At 31.0% G+C, this 22,238-nt stretch overlaps 2 protein-coding genes across 3 annotated transcripts in view; one reads left to right on the forward strand and one right to left on the reverse strand.

Annotated features, from left to right (window-relative positions):
* The window catches only part of LOC112684557 (myogenesis-regulating glycosidase), a 96,196-nt gene extending 83,293 nt beyond the window's left edge, over positions 1–12,903 (reverse strand). The window contains exon 1 of the transcript XR_003148717.1: positions 12,464–12,903. The gene's annotated coding sequence lies outside the window, so the exon portion shown is untranslated. The remainder of the gene's footprint in view (positions 1–12,463) is intronic.
* The window catches only part of LOC112684558 (semaphorin-2A), a 478,554-nt gene that overhangs the window by 45,356 nt on the left and 410,960 nt on the right, over positions 1–22,238 (forward strand). The window lies entirely within an intron of this gene.

The raw sequence follows: 22,238 nt of genomic DNA on the forward strand, positions 1-22,238 counted from the left end.
TCTGAATATGCGTTGAATTTTCAATTCATACTATAATGATGGACCTGTACAATAATTTTAGTAAAAAATTACTGAATTCATTTATTATAGGATGCATGATATTATTTCATCATATTTTTCATATTATTGTTTGACAGATGGTCGTTAGATTAACAAAGTTTTGTTTTGCACCTTGGCAGTTTCGTAAAAATAAAAAAATAATAGGAAGCCAAAATTGAATATAGACAGCTGTTACTTGCTGCTAATAAAAATAATTTCATACATATATATATATAATATTTTTGTAAAAATATAAATTTGTTAAAATTATTCGAAAATATTATTCGTACGAATTGTATTTTTGTGTTGTTAAGCTAAAATACGAAAACAATGACATTGATTTAATAAGACGTTAATTCGTTACATCATTAGTTTATGTAATAGCCATTTACGATTTCACGAGTTTGTGGGAAATGTACCACATAATATCAAAGGAGTGGGTAAATCGAAAATTAATGATTAAAACACATCAGTATAACACCTGTCTTGTACGTTTAATATGTATTATAAAAAAAATAATAAACGTATAATACAACAATGTGGCTATCGTTTGTGTCTCACACAAAGACTGATCTCCGTATACGTAAATATTTCGGTTGAAAATTAATTATTCCATTTAATTAATCATTTAACAATTAATTCCTAAACATAATACCAATATTTTGTTCCGTTGTTATTTTCATAATATCGAAAACGATATTTTATTTTGATAAATCACGTTGTTCATGTTATACGCACATAACGTTTAATCTTAGATTTGGAGTTCATTTTAGATTTACGTTATGTCAACAAGGTCTGTAACCATATGAAATGTTAATGCTTATTCGATTTTCACATGACTAAAGTACAATAAATGAAATGAAAAATATTTATTACTGGCCACGAGAAAAGTTTGTTATCTTTTTAAATGTAATTATAATTTTAAATAAAATTGTTGGTATGTTTACACAACTTAACTTAAATGAAATGTATTGCTGCGTAAAAGAACTAACTATATTGTACAATCATGAATACGTATAATTGGCTATTTAATATTTACTGTTAGGGTCGAACCGAATAATTTACTTTATTGTTCAACCCAACCAATCTATTTGATTGAAATGCATTTGAACTATTTATTTGGCAGGCATATTATATGACTGTATATTTTATCATAAAATTTAACAATTTCGTTTTAATTTTCATCGGACCATAGGATAGTATATTAACTATTCGTTTGAATTCGGTTCTATTCCGTGATTTTCGTTGTGTATTGAAGTTCGTAGTTGGGTCTTACGATCATTGAATGATTGCCGACGTCCACACATCATATTATACGATGCTCATAGTAAAAATATTAACGTATTAAAAAATGAATACACAACGATCTACCGGCACTTAGTACAACCGAATGTTCCAGTTCTAGTGCGGACGAGGGATATGACTCGTTTGTACGAATCGGCGATAATAATTCATAACGATATCGCGAGGATTTGCATTGTGCTCTGGGGTGGCAAACGGCCAAACGTGCGACGTTGTTCCGCTCGTGCGGCAGTTGCACTAGGACGACCGCTGCGCACGCGCGCGCGGAAGCTCGCAAACCCCCCCCCCCCCCCCCCCCCCCCACCAACGCAGGGATCGCTAAAAATAACCCGTAACAATGTGTTTCGTGTCCGGTGTAAAACGTTAAATTTCGGTTTTCCCCCGTCGTTCAATCTTTTTCACCCCCACCCTTCGCATTATTAAATCTTTGCCTTGAACGTAACAACGCGTTACACCGCATTCAAATCGCGCCCCCCTAGGTACCTTTACCAGCCCCGTAATGCGCGCGGACAGTGTTCACGCTGCGATGTGTGCAAAAGTGTGTAACGGCGTGGATAACGTGAGGACGCAACGCGGTAATAATAACAATAACAAAAATAATAATAATTATAATGATCGCTGTGCAGAGCGCTTTCGGTGTCCATTAGGTTACTACCCTCCCCCCCACAGTCACTACACGCACGTACCCCGCGACAATCAAAGCGGGACGCAATGCGCCAAGACGACGACAATAACAACAGTCAAAATTACGACGTTCCAGAGAAATTAATCATAATCCTGCGGGCCGTCCGCGTTGTACCCACGGGGTTGCTCCGGACAAGCGTAACATGTGCGCATAGGTATGAATCGCGCGCGACCAGCGTACGGGTACGACCCGGGGAGGTTGCGCGAGGAGGTCGAACAGTGTTCGCGCAAGCTGTTTTCTAATCGTTTTGTGACAAATTTGCCGCCATCGCTACCGCCGTCCGCCGCCTCTTCCTTGTTCCCGGAGGAAAACGCCGCGGACCGTGAAATGAAGTCTTGTTCGATATTACCAGCTCTGTCATTTATCATTCGTGTATGCGGTGTTCGAGAGCAGTTGCGACGGACGGCACGCTGAGGCGGTGTACGAGTATGGCGTGCGCGTGTGTGTACAGTATGTTTAGTGACAGCGGGGAAAGGGGAAAAATGTGTATAATACGTGTGTATAGGAAAACAATATAAATATATAAGCGAGGGGTGCTACAGCAGATAATGGAATAAGTAAACTGCAATTTCGAAGAAAGAGAAAGGAAAAAAAAAAGTCCATTATAAAATACCAGAGCGTGCAGATTTCGAATGGATTCCTGCGCGGCAATGCAAATAAAAATCGAAATATTATTACTATTATTATCGTGCGGCGGGATCGCGCAGACTCCGGAGAGGCGTATGCGGTGCGTATTATAAATATGTACTCATTTTGCGCGTTGCAGGTAAAACGCAGTCGTTTAAAACTTATGCTCGGACAGTGTTTTCGAGGGATCACGATAGTTGCGTTGGCGATTAAATAACCACCATGTTCTAGATTTCATCGATCGGTCAATTATTTTTTCTATTGCAATAATATTTGACAAATGTCTAGACATTTTTAGACAATTTTCGAACCTATTCCACGTAGTAAAAGTTTATTTTATTCGACGTATAAGAGTTTCTGATATCTTGTGAATTTGCCTTTATCACGAACATTACTTTAAAAAATAAATTCGAAACGTTTCACGTGGTTTCGTAGTAAGACTGAAACGAACAGAATTGAAACTGTGGGTGTTATGTGCTCTATTAAGACTCTATTCCTATATCACATTACTATAATTGTAATGTGATATGGGAATACTAATTAACGTTATGGAATTAAACTGTTTGGCAAAATTCGTTGACAAATAGGTGCCGTATATAAAAACGATTGCATGCGCGCGTTTGTTTATATTGCGTCAATTGTGACGGACGGCTGTTGGAAAATCACACGAAGCCAATTTTAATTATCGTCGGCTTAGTGCCGTTCGGGTAAATTGTGTGTCCGCTATACTGTCTGGGTGGGTTTATATATATACTTATAATTATATAGCCACTACAAAAGTCTATAGAGAGACAAAATGTCAGTTTTATATCCCAAGAGCGCCAGCAAAGTAATGTCCTCGTAATAAAAAAATAAATAAATTTCAGTGGTATGAAAAAAAAAAACCGATGAGCAAAGTACGATTTTTCAGTGTATATCCATATGATATAATTACATAATATTAACATTTGTATATATAAGATCATATATATGTATAGAATATTTAGTATATTATTAATTTTCAGTTCGTAATTCGAATTACCGAACTACTGTAATAACTACTATAACTGGTAAATACCATTTAGGTAAGTTCGAAATGCAAACTTGAAATTATTCTTAATCGAATAATATCTATATTTAATTTTTCCTACTTAATAATTATTAAAATGTATCATAATAGTATTGAATGTTAATTAATAATTACTATAATTTATTATATATTTTTAAGTGTATTCAATTTTTCACAATGTAGGTACATTTTTCATAGTTTCAATATTTTTCTAAAAGAAAAAAAAGCTGAGTTCATAACAAATTACATAATTTATTAAGATAATGTATTATAAGTATTTTGTTTTCATTATACAATACTTATACTATACTGAATCTAATGAAGATGAGATTAATGAAGAAGACAAAGAGCATATTTTAGATATAAATACCTATATTATTATTTTAAACAGTGGCGTATTTTGGGTGATTTTTCGGGGGATGTCCAACATTTAATGAACTTCACAAACGAAAATTTTAGAACTTCAGTAGATTTCCGCTTATTACGATGCCGTACACAGCGATATTCCTGTTAAAACGATTCGTAGTTATATATTTGGTCGATTTTATATCTCACGAAGATAATGTTTTCGTCATCCGCATACAACGAGTTTCGAATACAACGATCTGATTCTTTAGGTCCCTTATAGATCGTTATAAGCGGATTTTACTGTATTTACTGATGTGAAGAAATATCGAACTTACTTTTTTTAAATAACTAGAAATTAACAAGTAATTTGTAATTTAAGACCATTACATGGTATAATAGACATGTTGGGGGTTATTACTTGATACTAATCACTGAGATTTATTCTAAAAATTACCTTTTATAATATTGTACAGATACAAAGATATTAAAATATATTGTAAAATTACAATAAATTACAATATTATTATTATTTTTATTTATTACTAGAGATCTAAGTGCCTCTTATTTAAAATACGTTCGTCAATCACTTTATTGACATCAATATTAACTTCTCTGTGGATAGCTAAGCTATTTTATTGTCACAATATTGGCCTAGTTATATTTTTTTGTTTACTTCGTAGTGCCGTTTATTTTATTCTTAAATAAAAGCATTATAAAATAAACGATAAAATCAATATAATATAAGGCCTTTATTATTTTTAAGTCGAGGGGTGTCCAGACATGGAGGACACCCCCCAAAATACGCCACTGATTTTAAAAATATCATCCTAAGTACCATTTTCAAAACGTACCGGATATTCTTATCGATAAATATTTTTATTTTGTCAAGGTGTAAAATACGCCAATACTTGTAAGAATAAAAAAATAAAATATAACCATAAATAAACATTTTGCTCACGATAGTTTGTAAATATTTTATTTTTATTTTTTAAATAAACGATAAAGAACCGTTTATTGAATTTTATTTATAAAAAAATTTCTCATATATTATATTAATTTGTATTTATGTATAATATATACAATACAAGTATAACGCACGTACAATATATGATTCATAGTAAACTCCGTGGAAAACTGTAAGCGTCCAATTTGATTTATTGCCAGTTAAATTGTGTCTGGATACGTATATATTTTACCTGAGGCTCGAAAGAAAAGATTAGATTTGAGTATCTCTAGAGATTTACCTGGTTTTTTTTTTTTTTTTTGTAAAACAAAAATTTATTTACACGAATTACATTTGGATACAAACTAAGTATAGACCAAACCTGCAGAAAACTGTAGAGTTGAAAATATAATCATAAATATGTAATAAAATACGAATTAATTTGCTTAACTAATTACCTAGTTTAATTATATGACATGGTCACGATGACAAATATACTTTGTGCCAAAGTGTAAAATATGTTATAATAAACTACAGTTATACATGATATTCTTTGTCGGGTGTATTAATTAATTAATTTTTTTAGTACTTAATTATTTTCAAAAATTATATTTTCAATAGAATATGATACTTTATAACGGATAAATATACCCTTATAATAGGTCTCTTGACTATTTGCTGTCGAACACTTGTATTTATATATAATAATATCTACATTTATATAATGATATTGACATTTTTTTTCGTATACATTTAAACTCTAAAATTAAAAAGTATAAACAGTTAGTTTATTCATAAAATTAAAAAAAAGAAGGTGAAGTTTTGGAGTTGAGTGAGCTGCATAAATTGTTGTCCGATGTTTAACTGATCCCAATGAGATATTTATTTATTTTTTTGTTTCAATAATTTAAATTTCATACGTAATACAATTCTTTGAAAAATTGATGTAATTTAAATAGAAATTATTTATCTTTGGATTTAAAAAGATATGAACAACTGTCAGTATTCCAAAAAGTTATTATATTTACTGAATTTTTAACTTTGAACTTCGCGAAAAAAAATGATCGCATAACATAAACACTAACAGAAAGACGTTTAAAATTATTTCTAAGTTTCACTATTTTTCCTTATACATTTAGAAAAGTTAATGTGAAAATCGAAAATCACCTATTCACTAATAAATTTGTGTTCAATTTGCAATTTAAAAAGTGTGCTTTGAGAAATTTTGATTTAAACTTACTATCCTAAAAAAAATTATACAGAAGAAAAAAAAATATTGGACATACAATAGTTTACTATAAATCCAAAAGCGTAATATCAATCACGAGTTAATATTAATATGACTGTAGCACTTTTATTCGTGTGTAATAAAATAAAATATGTGTTCTTACGCATCTCTGTTGCCTATAATAATATGGCATTGCTGTCTGTGGAGCGTCTCGTGGATATGATATATTCAATAAATCCGTGTTTACTATAAAACAGATTCAAAATTGAAAAACGAACTATATATTTGTCTTAAAAAGGTTACGACTTGTTTTTTTACGGATTCAGATGAACAACAACGGTCACCGTACTAGTACTCGAGTGCAGTCTAGTGGTTGCCGTACTTCTGAAGTTCCAATTCAACACGTTCTAATTTGTACGACACGTTTTTCTACCCGTCCGCTTCGAGGTCATCTCATTGTAGTAATTTGTCGGCCATTGTTGTTTTAATTATTGTTGTAAGTATACCCATTTTAAAATAATGTGCGTGGGTACGCGTAGAATATGAAAAGAATAGAACATCAGAATGGTCTTTTCATGATATTCATATCATTGGTTCGTTAAAAAAAACATATTTTAAAGAAAAATAATAAAACTTTTCATAATTCTCTGCACCTTTCAAATAAACCAAGTTTTATATTGTGTGAAAAAAATATACATATTTTAACCACTATGTCTCGATAAAGTTTGTGTTCATAACGAATTTATGTATGTTATATTATTATGTTTTAAATATATTATACAATTACTGGAACATGATCATATTTATTTTTTGAAACCAGAGTTTGGTTACCAGACTCGAAATTAAAAGCAAATCTTTAAGATTTTTAAACTCAAAACAAAAAATATTCAAATTTTTTTAATATGATGATCTATGATTTAACCATTAATTAATGGACTTATTTATTTTTTTCAACAGTATCTTAATTAATTTTTCGTGTTTATTTTTGAACCTATATTTTATGAAATTTAATATAACAATATTTAATTATTTATTAAATTTTGGTAAAAAATGTTACAAATTGTTTATTTTTACTACAAACCTGTTTATTTAAATAGTATTATTCACTTCTTTAATACCTACCCTTTTATTTTCTCAAATGTTGTCTATAATAGCCTTACTTCAATATTTTGTCTAAAATTAAGGAATTTGCAATAACACTTGTTTTGAAACATGTATCAATAAATGCTGATCCTTCAACATCTTGTTCTTTAATAATCTCGATTATTTTGGCTATACTAGAGAACTTTTGAATGAATATAAAGACAACGAACTGTATTTCTCAAATGTAATATTTGTATACTTGTATACATAAATAATATATGATTAAAATAATGGTAGGTACTGCTAATATAATTTTTAGGGGAATTTAATTTGTAATGTAGTTTCATTAGAAAATATTAAAATAAATACTTGGTGATTTTAAGAGGAATTATTTTAATGATATTAAGTTTTTTGTAAGGAAAATTAATCATTTTGTCTAGTTAATTAACAAAATACTATGTGAATATTCCTTGAATTTTTGAACTGGTGGAAATGATTACGACTATTAATTTCAAAATATTTTTTTTTTAGTTATCTGAATATAAATCATTAAATCATTGAAATTGTACATTAATGAAGTGAAACATATTTTTTATGATATATCATTAAATATATTTTAAATCAAAAACCTAAAGTAAGATTGTAATGTGTTATAGTCATATAACTTTCATAAGTAATGATAGTTACTAAAAAAAGGAAAACAGTTTGTACTTATTAAAATAGTTAAATACAAAGTTTTTTTTTATGGTGTACATAAGACTTTTATTACATTTATCAATGTGTTTTATAGAGAAATGATTATTATTATTTATTTATTTATTTTTTTTTTAATTTAAGTTTGAAACAACTTTGGAGTATAAGATTTTTTTTTATTGTTGATGGAATGTATATAATCTTAAGAAGTAGCTCATAACGTTTGTTTCATTTTCTTAATATATGCCTATAGTATTAAAGCAGAGGTTTTTTTTGACGTTTTCAGCATACTTACCACAAAGAATATCATTGAAATAACTTGTTCGTTATTATTATTATTATTATTATTATTGATATTTCATAAAGGAATTTCCACTTTGTTAATTAAGTATCAATGTTTCCCCGGAGAGCAGAAATCGATAACAACAAGGTTTAAAAATCCCAAACGGGAAAAATATTGATTTATTCAGTGTTTTGAAAAATTCTGTTTACACTCTAAGGGATGCTGTGGGTCACGAAAATATAAAATATGCGATATACGTCTCCAATGTATGCATTAAACGAAATCGCATATTTATGTATTTTATGCATACACTTTCCAATTATCTCGTATAATATATTGTTTCGAATTTGAAGAAAAAATTCTCCAGGTGAACAACTTCTTAACAACTTATAGAAAACTCAATTATTTTTAACTTAAAACGTTTCTCCATGGTAGTGGTTACTAAATTAAATTCGCTTTCAAAGATTCTAAATTATCTCGTTACTATGCACAAAATCATCATTATGAAAAGCAGTTAAGTTATAAAAAATTATATAAACACGATACCTATATTATAATAATAGGTACACATACTAGGTTGTTATTTTTAAAATTAATGTATATTATGTATAGCGTTGTTCGAGGTAAATTTTGTTCAAAAGAAAAAATAATAATAGCAATCCAAAATGGTGTGGCTTATATTGTTATTATTATTATTATACATTTTCGTCGTGGATAAAATGCCGAGTAAAAGATATGCCTACCGAAAATGTGCGTAGAAATAGCGTTCGTAAAAGAAAGATTTAATGTGATACACTACAAAGTCGCGTTCGCAGCATACATTTTGCATTGTTCTATGCGGGCCACAAAACGCTTGTGCTTTAAATAGATAATTAATAAAACTGTCTGTGTGTTAGCGCACGGCAGTCCGCCATATACAGTAACGTGTTGGGATTGTATACCCTTGTAATTGTGTGGTCAAATGGAAAGTTCTGCCGGAGTCTGGAATGATGCTGTGGTCGTGTAACGAGATCGGACGAGTAAAATGAGTTCATTGCTCGCAGCGAGAAAGAATACAAGCACGTAGCCTTAATTTTCAATAGGAAGGGTAGCGAAATAAATTAAGGATGGTTTGGTCGAATTAAGTGCGGTGGAAGAAACGAGGGGTTGTTAGTAAAAGTGATGGACATGTTGACTTGCCGCGAGAGGGTGGTGAACCGGTACTAGTGGTAAACGGAGAAAAGTTGTTCGGCTTGTATGCGTATAAATATTCTGTGTGTTTGTGTTGACCCGTGTAATAACGTATAATACGGAAAAGGACGTGCGTATGACGAGAAATCGTTAAATTGTTGAATCGCACGAGATGAAACTGTATGTAGTCTTTCTACGGCAGAAAATGTTACCGGGTAATCATCTGATGTTTTTAGTCATTACACATTCTTATTACTTTTGACCACGACACCGTTATTAAAATACTATTTACTTTAACTTGATACAGACAGTAGTTTTGTGAATGACAAATCACGTATTTTGTATTACATTAGAAAATATTATGGAGTTGAAATAACTTAAAGCTGAAAAGTGAGAATGGAACGCTTGTGTCTTATATAGACATTAAAATGTATTTAAAGGGAGTTGGAAGTTTTAATTTTTGATTTGTACATAAATGATTTTCATAAAATTGATAAACATAACATGATATAAGTAGTTGATCTGGGAAGGCACTACACTTAATAATTAAAAGCTTAAAAGAGTTCGGTAGACATATCTTGACCCCACTTCGTTTGAGTCTTCTTAAAGGATCATCGGGAAAACTAAGAAAAGAAAAGTGTTTAATTAGTAGGTTCAAGAGGTTTTTATTTTTTGATGAAAAAAAATATACTCTGGCAAATCGACTTAAAATTTGTGTTATATCATAGTAATCATATTTTAAACGTTAAATTCGAATTCAAATACTAGAGGGATATTGTTATGGGGATTTTCGTGAAACCGAACGGTTAAGTTGTTAAAATTATACTTTGAGAATTTAATTAAAAAGACGATCAGTGTAAATCGGTTTATCGATTCAAATAAAAAAATAATCATGATTTCGTGTTGGCGTTGTTTTGAACAGAGACTGTGCAGTGTAATAAATTGTTCGACGAAAAACAAGTACACGGCAGTGGCCAATGGTTCTTTATAGCATTGTTCAGTGGTACTGAAATAATAATACGGCATGAGGGACTGTGACTGCTGTAGTTCTGAGGAAAATCCTAATATTCTCGCTATCGTTTACACGTAATTATACAGGTAAAGTTTATACCGTTAATACCGGTTTTTAATTGTCGATAATCGGATTTTATCCTAACATAGTTTTCGATGTTATTTTGTCGATCGTTTTTTCGTCGACTTTCATCGGACGGACATCGTCTGCGAAGCAAGGGTGTACAGTGTACACACAAGGAAATACAAAAGATAGATATCGTGGCATACAATGTATATATATATTTTTCAATTAGGTTCAGTGCAACTAAATTTAGTATAACGATTAAAGATGAAATTAATACGTTTGGTTAGGTTATGTGTAAAATAATTTTAAAGTATTTATATGTATATATATATATATATATATATATATATATATATATATATATATTTTTTTAACTGTCAAATGAGAGTTTAAAATAAATTTGAACTCGAAGATAATCGTGTAAAATATCGGTGATACCCCAAATTGCCTTGGACTCAATTCATCGATAGTACTCTGTAGGAATGTATTAAATTTCCCACGCGAGATATTGCTGAATAAAAATCACTATGCTTCGCGACACGAACAAAATTATAGTGGTCCGTAAATTACAACATGAACAAAATTTTATACGTGTCAAATTCCTAACTGGATAAAAATTGAAACTAATGCAAATTTTTTTTTAACTTAATCGCCACTCAGGACTGACAACTTAAATTTAGTTGATGACTCGGTGTGGTTAAAATATATTAGTTATAGCGTTACATAAAAAAAATTTTAATTTCTAACTCGATTTTCAATTTTATGTAGAGTATTGAATTTGAGTACTGAATACACAGCAACCATATAAATAAAAATATTATATTATCCATTTGTACATAAAATTATTCAGTTCAGAAAGTAATGCGTTAAATTTTATTGTCATGTAAGACAATTCATACTTTTATTGTTTTTGTTCGTGTAGGGGTTTGCGTATTTTTAAACTTTTTTTTCGTGTCTGAACTCATGTACTGGTATATTTTTGTTGGTGCAGGAACAGGACAAACCTTTCCTGTAGCGTACTGTTTTCTCTTAGATTTTGCCAGTGTATCGCTGTGACCCGGAATGATCTACGATAAAATGTTGATACGTCATTGGTGACGTGTATAATGCCTATACGTACGTGATACTGCTTGACGTTCTTCGTATTATTACATTGCCACTGTATTATGTTGTTATCTTGAGTATTATAGGAATCGCGTGGGCAATAAAACAAATTACGACCGGCCAGCCGGCCCCTCCTCCCCCCGGGATTACGTTATTGTTATTATTGTTATTGAGACCGGCTGTATACATTATACGGTAAAATATTATTACGCGGTCTTGGAAGAAAAGCATGGTATACGCGACGTAGGGCGTATCGTTCGATCTCGGACTCAGCGGCAATGGAGGTGGTGGTGGCGAAATGAATTGGTCTCGGACACGCGGCTTGTACATATACATATTGTATACGTACATACCTGCCGGAGAAAGACGAGGAAAGTGCACCCCGGGGACTGTCGTCGGCGGACAGTGGTGGAGAGGTGAAAAAGTTCTTGAAATTACGCTGACGTATATACCGTCCGGGGTCGTCCCCGGAGAGCCGTTGCCGGTGAAAAACAGGCAATTTTTCCCGTGGCTTGCCCTACGCCCTACCGCCGACTATCCTTGACATTGACGGGATCCCGTGACTGAGTTCCCCGGGGGGTCAGCGGATGCGAGGGCCGAGTGGAAACCCGGGGAAAAAACGGCAAAGTTTCCGGACATTAAACGTCAGAACCCGTCGCCGTCACTATGTAATAATATGCCGTGCACGACGCTACTACAGCCATTGTCTGCCGGCCGCGTATATTACGTGTCTTATGTTTGTGTGCGTACACGTATAGGTAGTTTATCATTAAAAAATAAAAATGAAAACAAACAACGGGATGGAAAAAGAAAAAAACAAAACGGTACAAACTTTCAACGTCCGTGGCCGGCAATTGCCGCGGTCGCTGTCCTGCGTTCTCCCGTCATCGTCACACGCACCGCGCTCCTTTCTCACTAGACGCCTGCTGCTTGAACCCTTCAAAGTTTTGACAGCGAATTGCATTTTTCTCCCTCTATCACGAATGGCACACCCTCTCCCACCCGAACGGTACACACTTAACTTCAAGCCGATCGTTTTCGCCCGAATCGCCGACGGGTCACGTCGTACGCGAATGTATCACACCAACGTCCGCCGACGTCTGTGCCTGGAGTACGCAATGAATTGACTCGACGATATTCACACGACGTTATGGCTCTAACACGGTCGACACCGTGCTGTTTCCAATGAAATAAAAATAAATGTACGCAGGTAAATATCACACGCTTACACCGGCAGACCCGTGAAGGACGATGCGAACGATTTTTATTGTTTTCGTACACGTTACGACTGCAAGACTGCGATCGCGTGTCGTTTAACTGAATGCTGCGTCCGGCGCGTAGACGAATTGACGACAACCGCGTTTGTCGTAGTCGACCGATGACCGCGGTGACCGATTGCGGTATTTGCCGGTCGGGAAAAACAATAGCGACAACAATCGATCGCTTGCATTGCGTAACATTATGGGTACTGCACCGCAAGTGCGCGCCACAATTTTAACGAAGATATTGTCCTGTGATAATAGCGTGTATTGCTGTAACCATATTGGATAGTACAATGAAAGGCGAGCGTAGCAGATTTATAGATAGTGGATTTTTTCGCTCAAGCTGTACGCAGGCCACGACGAAAGTCTATTCCGAATGTGTATACTACGGAGACGTGTAACTAAACGGATCGTGATTGGGGGTGGGAATATAGGTTATATATATAGGTTTATGGTAAGAATCGGCAAAATGAGATATCATGATATTTTGTCAAGCGCACATGCTAATCCATCCATTCTTTAAACCACCGTTTTCCTCGACATGTTTTATATAATATATGTATATTGAATTAGCGTTTAACTGAGTGATTTCCTTTTATCCACCTTGGTGAAAGACAAATAGGGTGTACGCCAGGTATGGAGATGATGATGATGGGGTTATCTACATTCGGCCTTAAGCCTAGATTTTATTACGTAGTGTTTCCTCCGTGGTTGCCGTGAAACGTCCAAAGACGCACTGCGGGCCGTAACGGGTAACTGACCAAGCAAATATGATATCGTAGTAACATTTACGATTTTGTACTTTGGCGTAATCTCAATGTGATCACATTTTAAGCACGTTTCCTGAAATGTATGTTTTCACTTAACATCATTTAAATATTTGTTTTAGTTTTCATTATTTATTCTGGTAATGTAACTTACTTATTATGAAAATTGCGCACGACAATGAGCTATACGAATAATAACGAGCCTTCAACACATTATCGTAGGATATAATGTTATTTGTACATTCAATCTTAACTAAAAGTCAGTAGCACTCGCTTGTGATTACGATGCGCCCACGTTTGTGTGCTTACTGCCGTCGCAAAACAGTTAACTCTGGACCGGATTATACATCGATTAATATGTATCATGTTTACATATGTTATGTGTACACTTCAAGCGTCCAAGTATTTGAAAACACTTTTAATTTTCCGTATTGCTCGTCTGCGTGATTTTTATATACTACGAATTAAAATTTGGGTTGCGATTGTTTCCCAAGTCATACACGCGCGTGTCCATGTGCGTATAAATAAGCATTACATAGGTATACGTATGTATTATGTTTGTTTTGAACGGAGCATCCGAGTTGAGTCCCGAGTACTAGGGACTAATCACAGGTAGTGTACTAGTTGAGTCCCGGATTTTTATAGGTACTACACTAATTGGGTCCCAGATTTTTATAGGTACTACACTAGTTGGGTTCTGAATTATTTTAGGTATAATACTAGTTCCTGAATAGTTTTTGCTAAGTACTACATTATAATGAAATTGTCCTTCTTATTTTGACAAACTTAGGACTATCTATAATCTATTTAGACTACAGGTATGTTTAAAAATGTATTTTTATAGTTTTTTTTTTTGACTATTAATTTTCTTTTCCATTAAAATATAAATTATTAGAATTGAGTTGATAAAAATATTAAAAATGTTAAAATTATTATATAACATAAATAAAAATTAATGGAAAAAAAACTAAAAAACAAAAAAAAAAACTATAAAAAACATTTTTAACCATATCTGTGGTCTAAATAGATTATAGACAGTCCAAAGTCTGTTAAATGGGAAGAAAAATTTTAGTAAAATGTAGTACTTACCAAAAAATATTCAGAAATTAGTGCAGTACCTATAAAAATTCGGGACCCATCTAGTGTAGTACCTATAAAAATCCGGGATCCAACTAGTGTAATACCTAAAACAATTCGAGACCCAACTAGTGTAGTCATTTTAAATTCGGAACCCAATTCGGATGCAGCCGTTCTGGAATTGAAATTTCGTTTTGATACACGTCGTTTTATTCTTTTGTGTAGTCCCGGTAAACGTTTGGCAGTTTTCGTTTGCAATATAAGACCCTGAAAAGTTAAATTTATTCAAAAGGACTACAACGGAAAATACCGCGTTTCGCAGCATAAACATAGAGTTTCCGTCATTGTCAATGGTACACCGTGTGGCATAATTCTCTTAAACCGACTACTCCGGCAACTTTATATTTATGACTCGAATTTCGTTTCTGATACGCCCCACGTATATATGCACGTATATATATATATATATGAATAAAGTAATCACCGTACAGGATCCGGGACTCAGTGCACGAACTATATATACATTATACGTGTTAAGAAAAATAAAAAATAGAAATGTATTATATAGTATATTATACACGTAAAAATAATATCTCTCTTTATTTTACAATGTATATTTTCAATCCTCATTTCTGGATTTGAGAAAAATCTATCGAAACATATTAATATAATATATATATATTTATTTATATAACATATTTATATGTACATATTATATTAAAAAATTATTGATTGTTTTAATAAAGACGTCCACTCCGTTTATACAATATTTTATATACAAGCCTGTTCAGTGAGGTCCCTTATCTTTCTGAAGAAATAAAGGTCAATAAAAATAACAATATGCACACGAATACTTAAACAATATTATTATATTTACTGACAGACTATAATTCGTTGTAGGTTATTTTATTTACCTACTGTACAGCTACGCAGAATATTTGTATAAGGCTTATTTTATCAACTTATTTTATTTCATTTTCTTATCATGATCCTCAAAATGTATTATTCAAGTATATTTTATAGATTGAGTTGCTGAATAGAACCAAGATTCGATCCAGCGTGACGTTTTTTTTTCTACTAATTTTCTTTACATAAATATATGCTAAATTAAATTAAATCCTACGATAAATGTTCAAATAAAATATTTTAAAATTATTTTTATTGTCATTATTCAAATAAATATACTAGTTACAAAATATAAAAAGTTATCAAAATTTATAATTTTTGCTTTTGCATTAGCAAAATTTTTTACAATATAAACTACATTAAATGTTTTCCTAATTTATATTTGATTGCTATCATAGCAAATATATTTATTATATTATCAACCATGGTTGACCTAGTTTTTTATAAGTTTAATTATTGAATAATTCTGTTCTTTACTGGATACAGTTATTGCTAATAACGTATTGGTAATGTTAAAAGTACGATACAGTATACATATTTATATAACACAATATATATATATTTAGGGAAAATTCTGTATTTATAAAAACATTGAATATTTTGATGGGAATCATTTTCGTCAAAACTTTTAATTCATCTACAATTTCGATTCCGGTAGCACGAGTTATGTCAATGCTCATTGCTTTTTTGTCTTTGATTTTTATAAGTTCATACAAAAATAAAACTATTTCGATATGTTCTTTTTATTAGGTATTTATTATTAACTCGATCAAAAATAATGTTGAGAGTAGAATGTAAAATAATTAATTTTCAATTTTGTTAACTAGGTAGATTGATTATCTGGTTAATACCAAAAAATCACTGAAAAAATTAATTTTATTTATTAATATGCTTCTAAAGACATTCTGATTAAAATGGGTCTTCCTCGATCTTTGATATCCGGCATACCGACAATTTCAATACAACCATAGAAAAAAAAAAAAAATCCTCTGTTCGGAATTAGTTAAAACGTGATTTCACTGTTAAACTCCATATTTTATTCTTTTAAAACCTGCCCAGTTTCTTGTGTTGTTTCGTTATTCGAAATTAATGTTTTTTGTAGTTGTTACATCACCCATGAAGTGTTAGATTTGTACATTTTTCATTAGAGATAATGTGATCGGTGTATCGCGGTATTGCTTTGCAGTTGCCGGTAGCTTTAAATACGTTTACAAGTAGGGTTGTAAAATTTCATGAAAATTTCTTGAAATATATAATTTGAGTGAAAAATAAAAATGTTGTTTCATTTCAGTAAAAATATAATGCTTTATGTTTTATTTTTTATAGAATACTTTTTGTATTATTAACTGTACTAAATAGAAATAAAAACTAATTTATATAAATTAACAATTAACACCATATTAGTTTATAGTTATTATAATTTATAAATATTGATTTAAGAGGTAAGATACCAATAGTCATTGGTCCAAAGAACATCCAAGAAATCCAACAATCCAAAGAAATTTTACAAAATATGGATGAATTTATAAATAAGTTGCCAGTAGTCCCATTACTCATCAGCTATCACATTATTTCAGAAGTTTCTCATCAAAAAAATATATCGGTACCTAGTGAGTTTAAAAGTTAAGCACATATTTATAAAATTTATTATGAATATTGTGAAACATACAATATTATACCAGCATCTGGAAATGTATTTAAAGAAAGATGAAAATTACAATTCAATATTGGAGTACAATATTGCATTGTATTTATACACAAATAATAAATAAAATAAATATATATATATATGTATATATAAATATGTATAAAAGATAATAAACATAATGTAATTAAATAAATCTAATTTAATAAAAATAAAAATTAGCTCCTTTGCATAGTTAAACAAATAACTCAACAGTATAAAATATAAAATCATAATAATTAGCCATTAGGTAAATATACATTTTTAAATACTATACTATTGAAAGTATGGAAATTAAAATTAAAATTACTGAATTCATTTAATATAAATATTTTATTTAAAGATAACAATATAATAAAATTAAAATAAGCTCCTTTGCATAGTTAAACAAATCATAAATTAGGGATGTATAATGTTCTCGTTAATATACTCAAGAAAGTATGGAAATTAAAATTTAGATGGCTAAAAACACTTCAGAAAACTTGACTAGTAACATGTAAATAAATCACAGGCGATTAGAACTATTACTTATTAGACGAATATTATCATAAAAATAGCTGCTATCAATAATAATGCGCCGGTTTTGTCGTTACTACATATATATATTAATATTAAACATATCTGTTACCTATTTATAGGCAGCCACAGATATATACAATAATTATTGTAGTTATTGTATATATCTGTGTAGGCAGCTGATAGACTATACCACGCACAGATATATACTATTTACTAGATGCCTGACTCCAAATACCACTACGTATCAGTGTTTGAAGCCAAATAGGTTGGGCAATGTTTACAATCTGTTATCAATACAATTATTATGATAACATAATTACAAATTTATAATATAATATTATTATAATAAATTAAAATGTTTAAATTCTTATGCATATTTATAATGGTTTGCATATATTTTTTATTTTATTACATAAAAGTAAATAGTTGGTTTTGTTACTGCATGACACCATGACGAACGTTTACGCTAAGAAGTGGCCAATTAGTTTTGTACTACCTAAATGACAAATAAATAAATAAATAGACAATATTGTAATTAATTTAAAAAAGTTTATTTTAATTGCTTATTTAGTGATAAATGATGAACTGTTGAATTTATTTATATAATATAATATATTGATATGTACATACAAAATAACACATCTCATCTTATGACATTATTTTTACAAATAAATACTTAATGATTAGAAAATAAGACTAATTTATTAAGCTTATGCCTTTTACTAATAGTATTTATAGATGCAGTAAATTTTTTACCAAACGATTTAAGTCTAACATTCAAGTATCTATTTACTAAAATGAAAATCAAAACCATTTTGTGAGGTCTTTCTAAAATACTTGAATTGCAATCTAATTCATTAAAAATAGTATGATCAAGACTTAATTTATTTCTACACAGATATATAATTTTTCTTTTTAAATTAGATTTATTTATATCAGTTAAATTATCTGTTAATGTCAATTCAACAGACATTTTTTTGCCTCAATTATAATTTATAATTATAATTTTTCTGTTATCACTAAAATTGATAATATCGGCTTGTGAACAATGCCCAATCTGCATTATGACTATTAGCTTCAAGTATGGGAACCAAGTCGGACATCTAGTAAATAGTATATATCTGTGATATCACGTTAAATGGGAAAGCCCAAGATTGTACCGAAACGATATCATATAATATCAACTGATTAAATGACATTTTACAGTCGTTATCTCAAACGTAAAAAAAATATTTTTCAATATTTCATTGAAATATTTTATAAAGAATGAAATTTTCAATTATGAAATATTTCATGTGAAATATTTCAAATTTACAACCCTAGTAACAAGTATAAATTATACGTACAACACGCATAGGTGTGTTATATATTATTTATTAATATACATTTGCAGTGTCGCGAGCATCCACTCCGCCGAGATGTCTCTGGATCTTATAATGCAATTGTTCTACTATTTGTCGCCGTGCAATTTTAAACGTCATCGATTCGTCGATTGAGTTTCCGTTCCGAACGTGACTAAATCAATTACCCCATATATTTTTTATCAATATAATCGCATTTCGGTTTGGAATAACGTTTGTAATTTTAATGGACTAAAGCGGTGCCACCACTACACGCTGGATTGTTTATTCTGTATTCGTTCCACCGGAATTAAAAAAAATATCTCGGCGTGGTGCATAACAGTATTATGTACTAAATACATAAATTGTGATCAATGTTTTTGTTCGTCGTCTTCGTCGCCTCATCGAATCTCTTGTTATCATCGAGCGCGACGGACGTGCGGTACTTGACAAAAATTAAATATTTAATCGGAGAATAAATAATTTTTTCCCGTTCGTATATTTTTTTACCTTTGTCGTTTTAGGAGGCGAGAATGATGATCGAAAATCGAGAAGATTTAATTTGTTTAATTTGTCTCTCTGTTCCTTTTGTCTCTGTCACTCTCTCTCTCTCTTTTTTCCTATCCATTTATATATCTATCTTGTTTTCTCTACGTAATCACCCTCGTCATTTGTTCAAAACCAATACACTACTGTCATCATCACCACCATCACAAACTGTCCATATATTGAATAAATAATGAAATCACTTGAAAATATTAAATACTTAGATGCATTCGAAACGAATATAAATATAAACGCAATGGATGTGAATTATTAATAATGTTTCATGCTTTCGATACTTGTTTATAACGCAATATTTAATGTCGAGACCATTGATGCCCCTATGTTAATTTAATTATCAAAATGACTATTAAGTTTAATTTTCAACAGAAATGAATACACTTTACAAACACCATAACTTTATCATAATTAGAACTATCGTTTAGTTATGTATTTGTTACGTGTTATGAATAACCACACTAAATGGTGATAAAAAAATTGCATACAACTTAATTTTTTCAATGATGTTGTGCTTTCGTCTACTTCATTATCTTAAAATTTATAAGTATATATATTTTTAACATAATTGAAGTTTTAATAACATTTTTAATTTTTTCTCTTAATCTTTAATTTTTTCATTTAATCTGTATAAACTGTAGTTAAAATACGTCACTCACAAGCTTAAAGATTAAGGTCCAATATGTGTGTAATAATTTCTGTTCAAAAAGGTGGTCTGTAAGTCAAAATTTAAATATTTAATTATTGTAATTACCTATTTTTGATTGCGATCAATTAAAGTAGTTGAATATACTATTTGAAATTGTAACCAAAAATATTACACTCCATAATGAGCTATTAAATTAAAAATCCATCATGAAAGACTGTAACTATTCGTATAATACTCGTATGTCAGTGATAATTTTTGAATTTTTAATTACACATTTAAAATATACTTGTTTTTACTTTTCAAGTAACTATGATGCCCAAAATCATATATTGTATAAATAATCGTTTCTATAGGAAAACTACGGAAGTTGAAATGTTGATTTTCCTTTGACTTCCATACTTTGAATTTCCAAACATATTTGAAATAACTTTTGAATAAAATTATTCTTCTTGTGATAATAGAGTAGATATTATTAACTAGAACAAAAACACCTACCTTAGTGTTAAATCAAGTAACATAAAATAACTCCACTACAGTTTTCTATTCTTCCGGAAAAATTTCCAAAAGTTAACTCATGTGGTTTTGCCAAAAATACGACGATATTATAAGACCTAGAATATGTAAAACTGGATATTTATATTATATGATATCATAATATTATTTGAAATTATCGTATTTAGTGTATTTCTCATTTTAAAATGAAGTATTAAAAATACGTGGCATCTTAATACATTTAAATCTTTAGACATTTTAGGTGATTTTAACTTTAATAAACTTGTTAAACATTTCCAGAGAAAAAAGAAGTATAATCTTTAGAACCTTCTAAAGTCTAAGTAATATCGTGGTGCTTGTCAAGATTACAGAATGAATACTTTGAAATACTTCGACTAAAAGTATGACTTAAACTATAGTTTCCTAATTACTTTTATGAACAAGTCCATCTCAAGTGGAAAGAGATGTTTGAACACTAAACTATGAGCAACTAATAAGCGATAGAGATTTATTAATTGGTCTTGTAAAAAACCAAAAATTGAGACGTAAGTTTGAGTAAAGATTAAGAAAAACGATTTTTATTTTTTTTTGGCTTTGATATTTCCTCTTGATCTCTTTTTGCCGCCTTGATCTAATGTGTCGCAAACAAAGCGCACTATTTTTGTATAAATTTGTTCGTATAGACGATTAAACAAAAGATAAGGCATATGTAATATTTTCATGGTACCTACGACAGTATTATAAATTTAAACAAAGCGCGTCCATACGAATAGGAAATATTGTTCTAGTGGCTAGTCCCCCGATAATATCGTCCCCGTAACCCGTTATCCAATGCATCTACACCTCGTACAGAATCTCTGAAAGATATTACGTTCAGCGTTCGTCCATGGTCGTTACCAGCAAGTGTTTTAGCAACCACTAGACGGTCACCAGAGTATATGATTACAACGACGGTGCCGTATAGCGCACACTGCATATCCACTTAACAGCGGAGCGCGTATTTGAAACGTATGAAATATATATGTATGAATGATCCATTGTACCGTGATTACCTTCCGTGGTGTCCTTGCCGAATTAATTTTATAATTTACAAAAAAAAAAAAAACAATTTTTTAATTTGACTCAAACGTGCGCCTTTTTACTTAGCCACGCTTTCGGCGACCGCCAGTTCCCACCTACTTCAAGTTGCGGCACTGGGATCGTATCTTATGCATACGCACCTGTTTGATGTTCGCGTTCGCGACCCCGGCAGACCCGTCCCCGGAGATGCCGGGCGATGGCAATGGATTCGATGTTATTATTATAATATCGTTATGTTACATCGTGTGCAGTTTCTCGACCCTTACGCCA

The sequence above is a fragment of the Sipha flava genome, unplaced genomic scaffold (genome assembly GCF_003268045.1).
Source record: "Sipha flava isolate LNK unplaced genomic scaffold, YSA_version1 252_pilon_pilon, whole genome shotgun sequence".
Taxonomy (NCBI): Eukaryota; Metazoa; Arthropoda; class Insecta; order Hemiptera; family Aphididae; genus Sipha; species Sipha flava.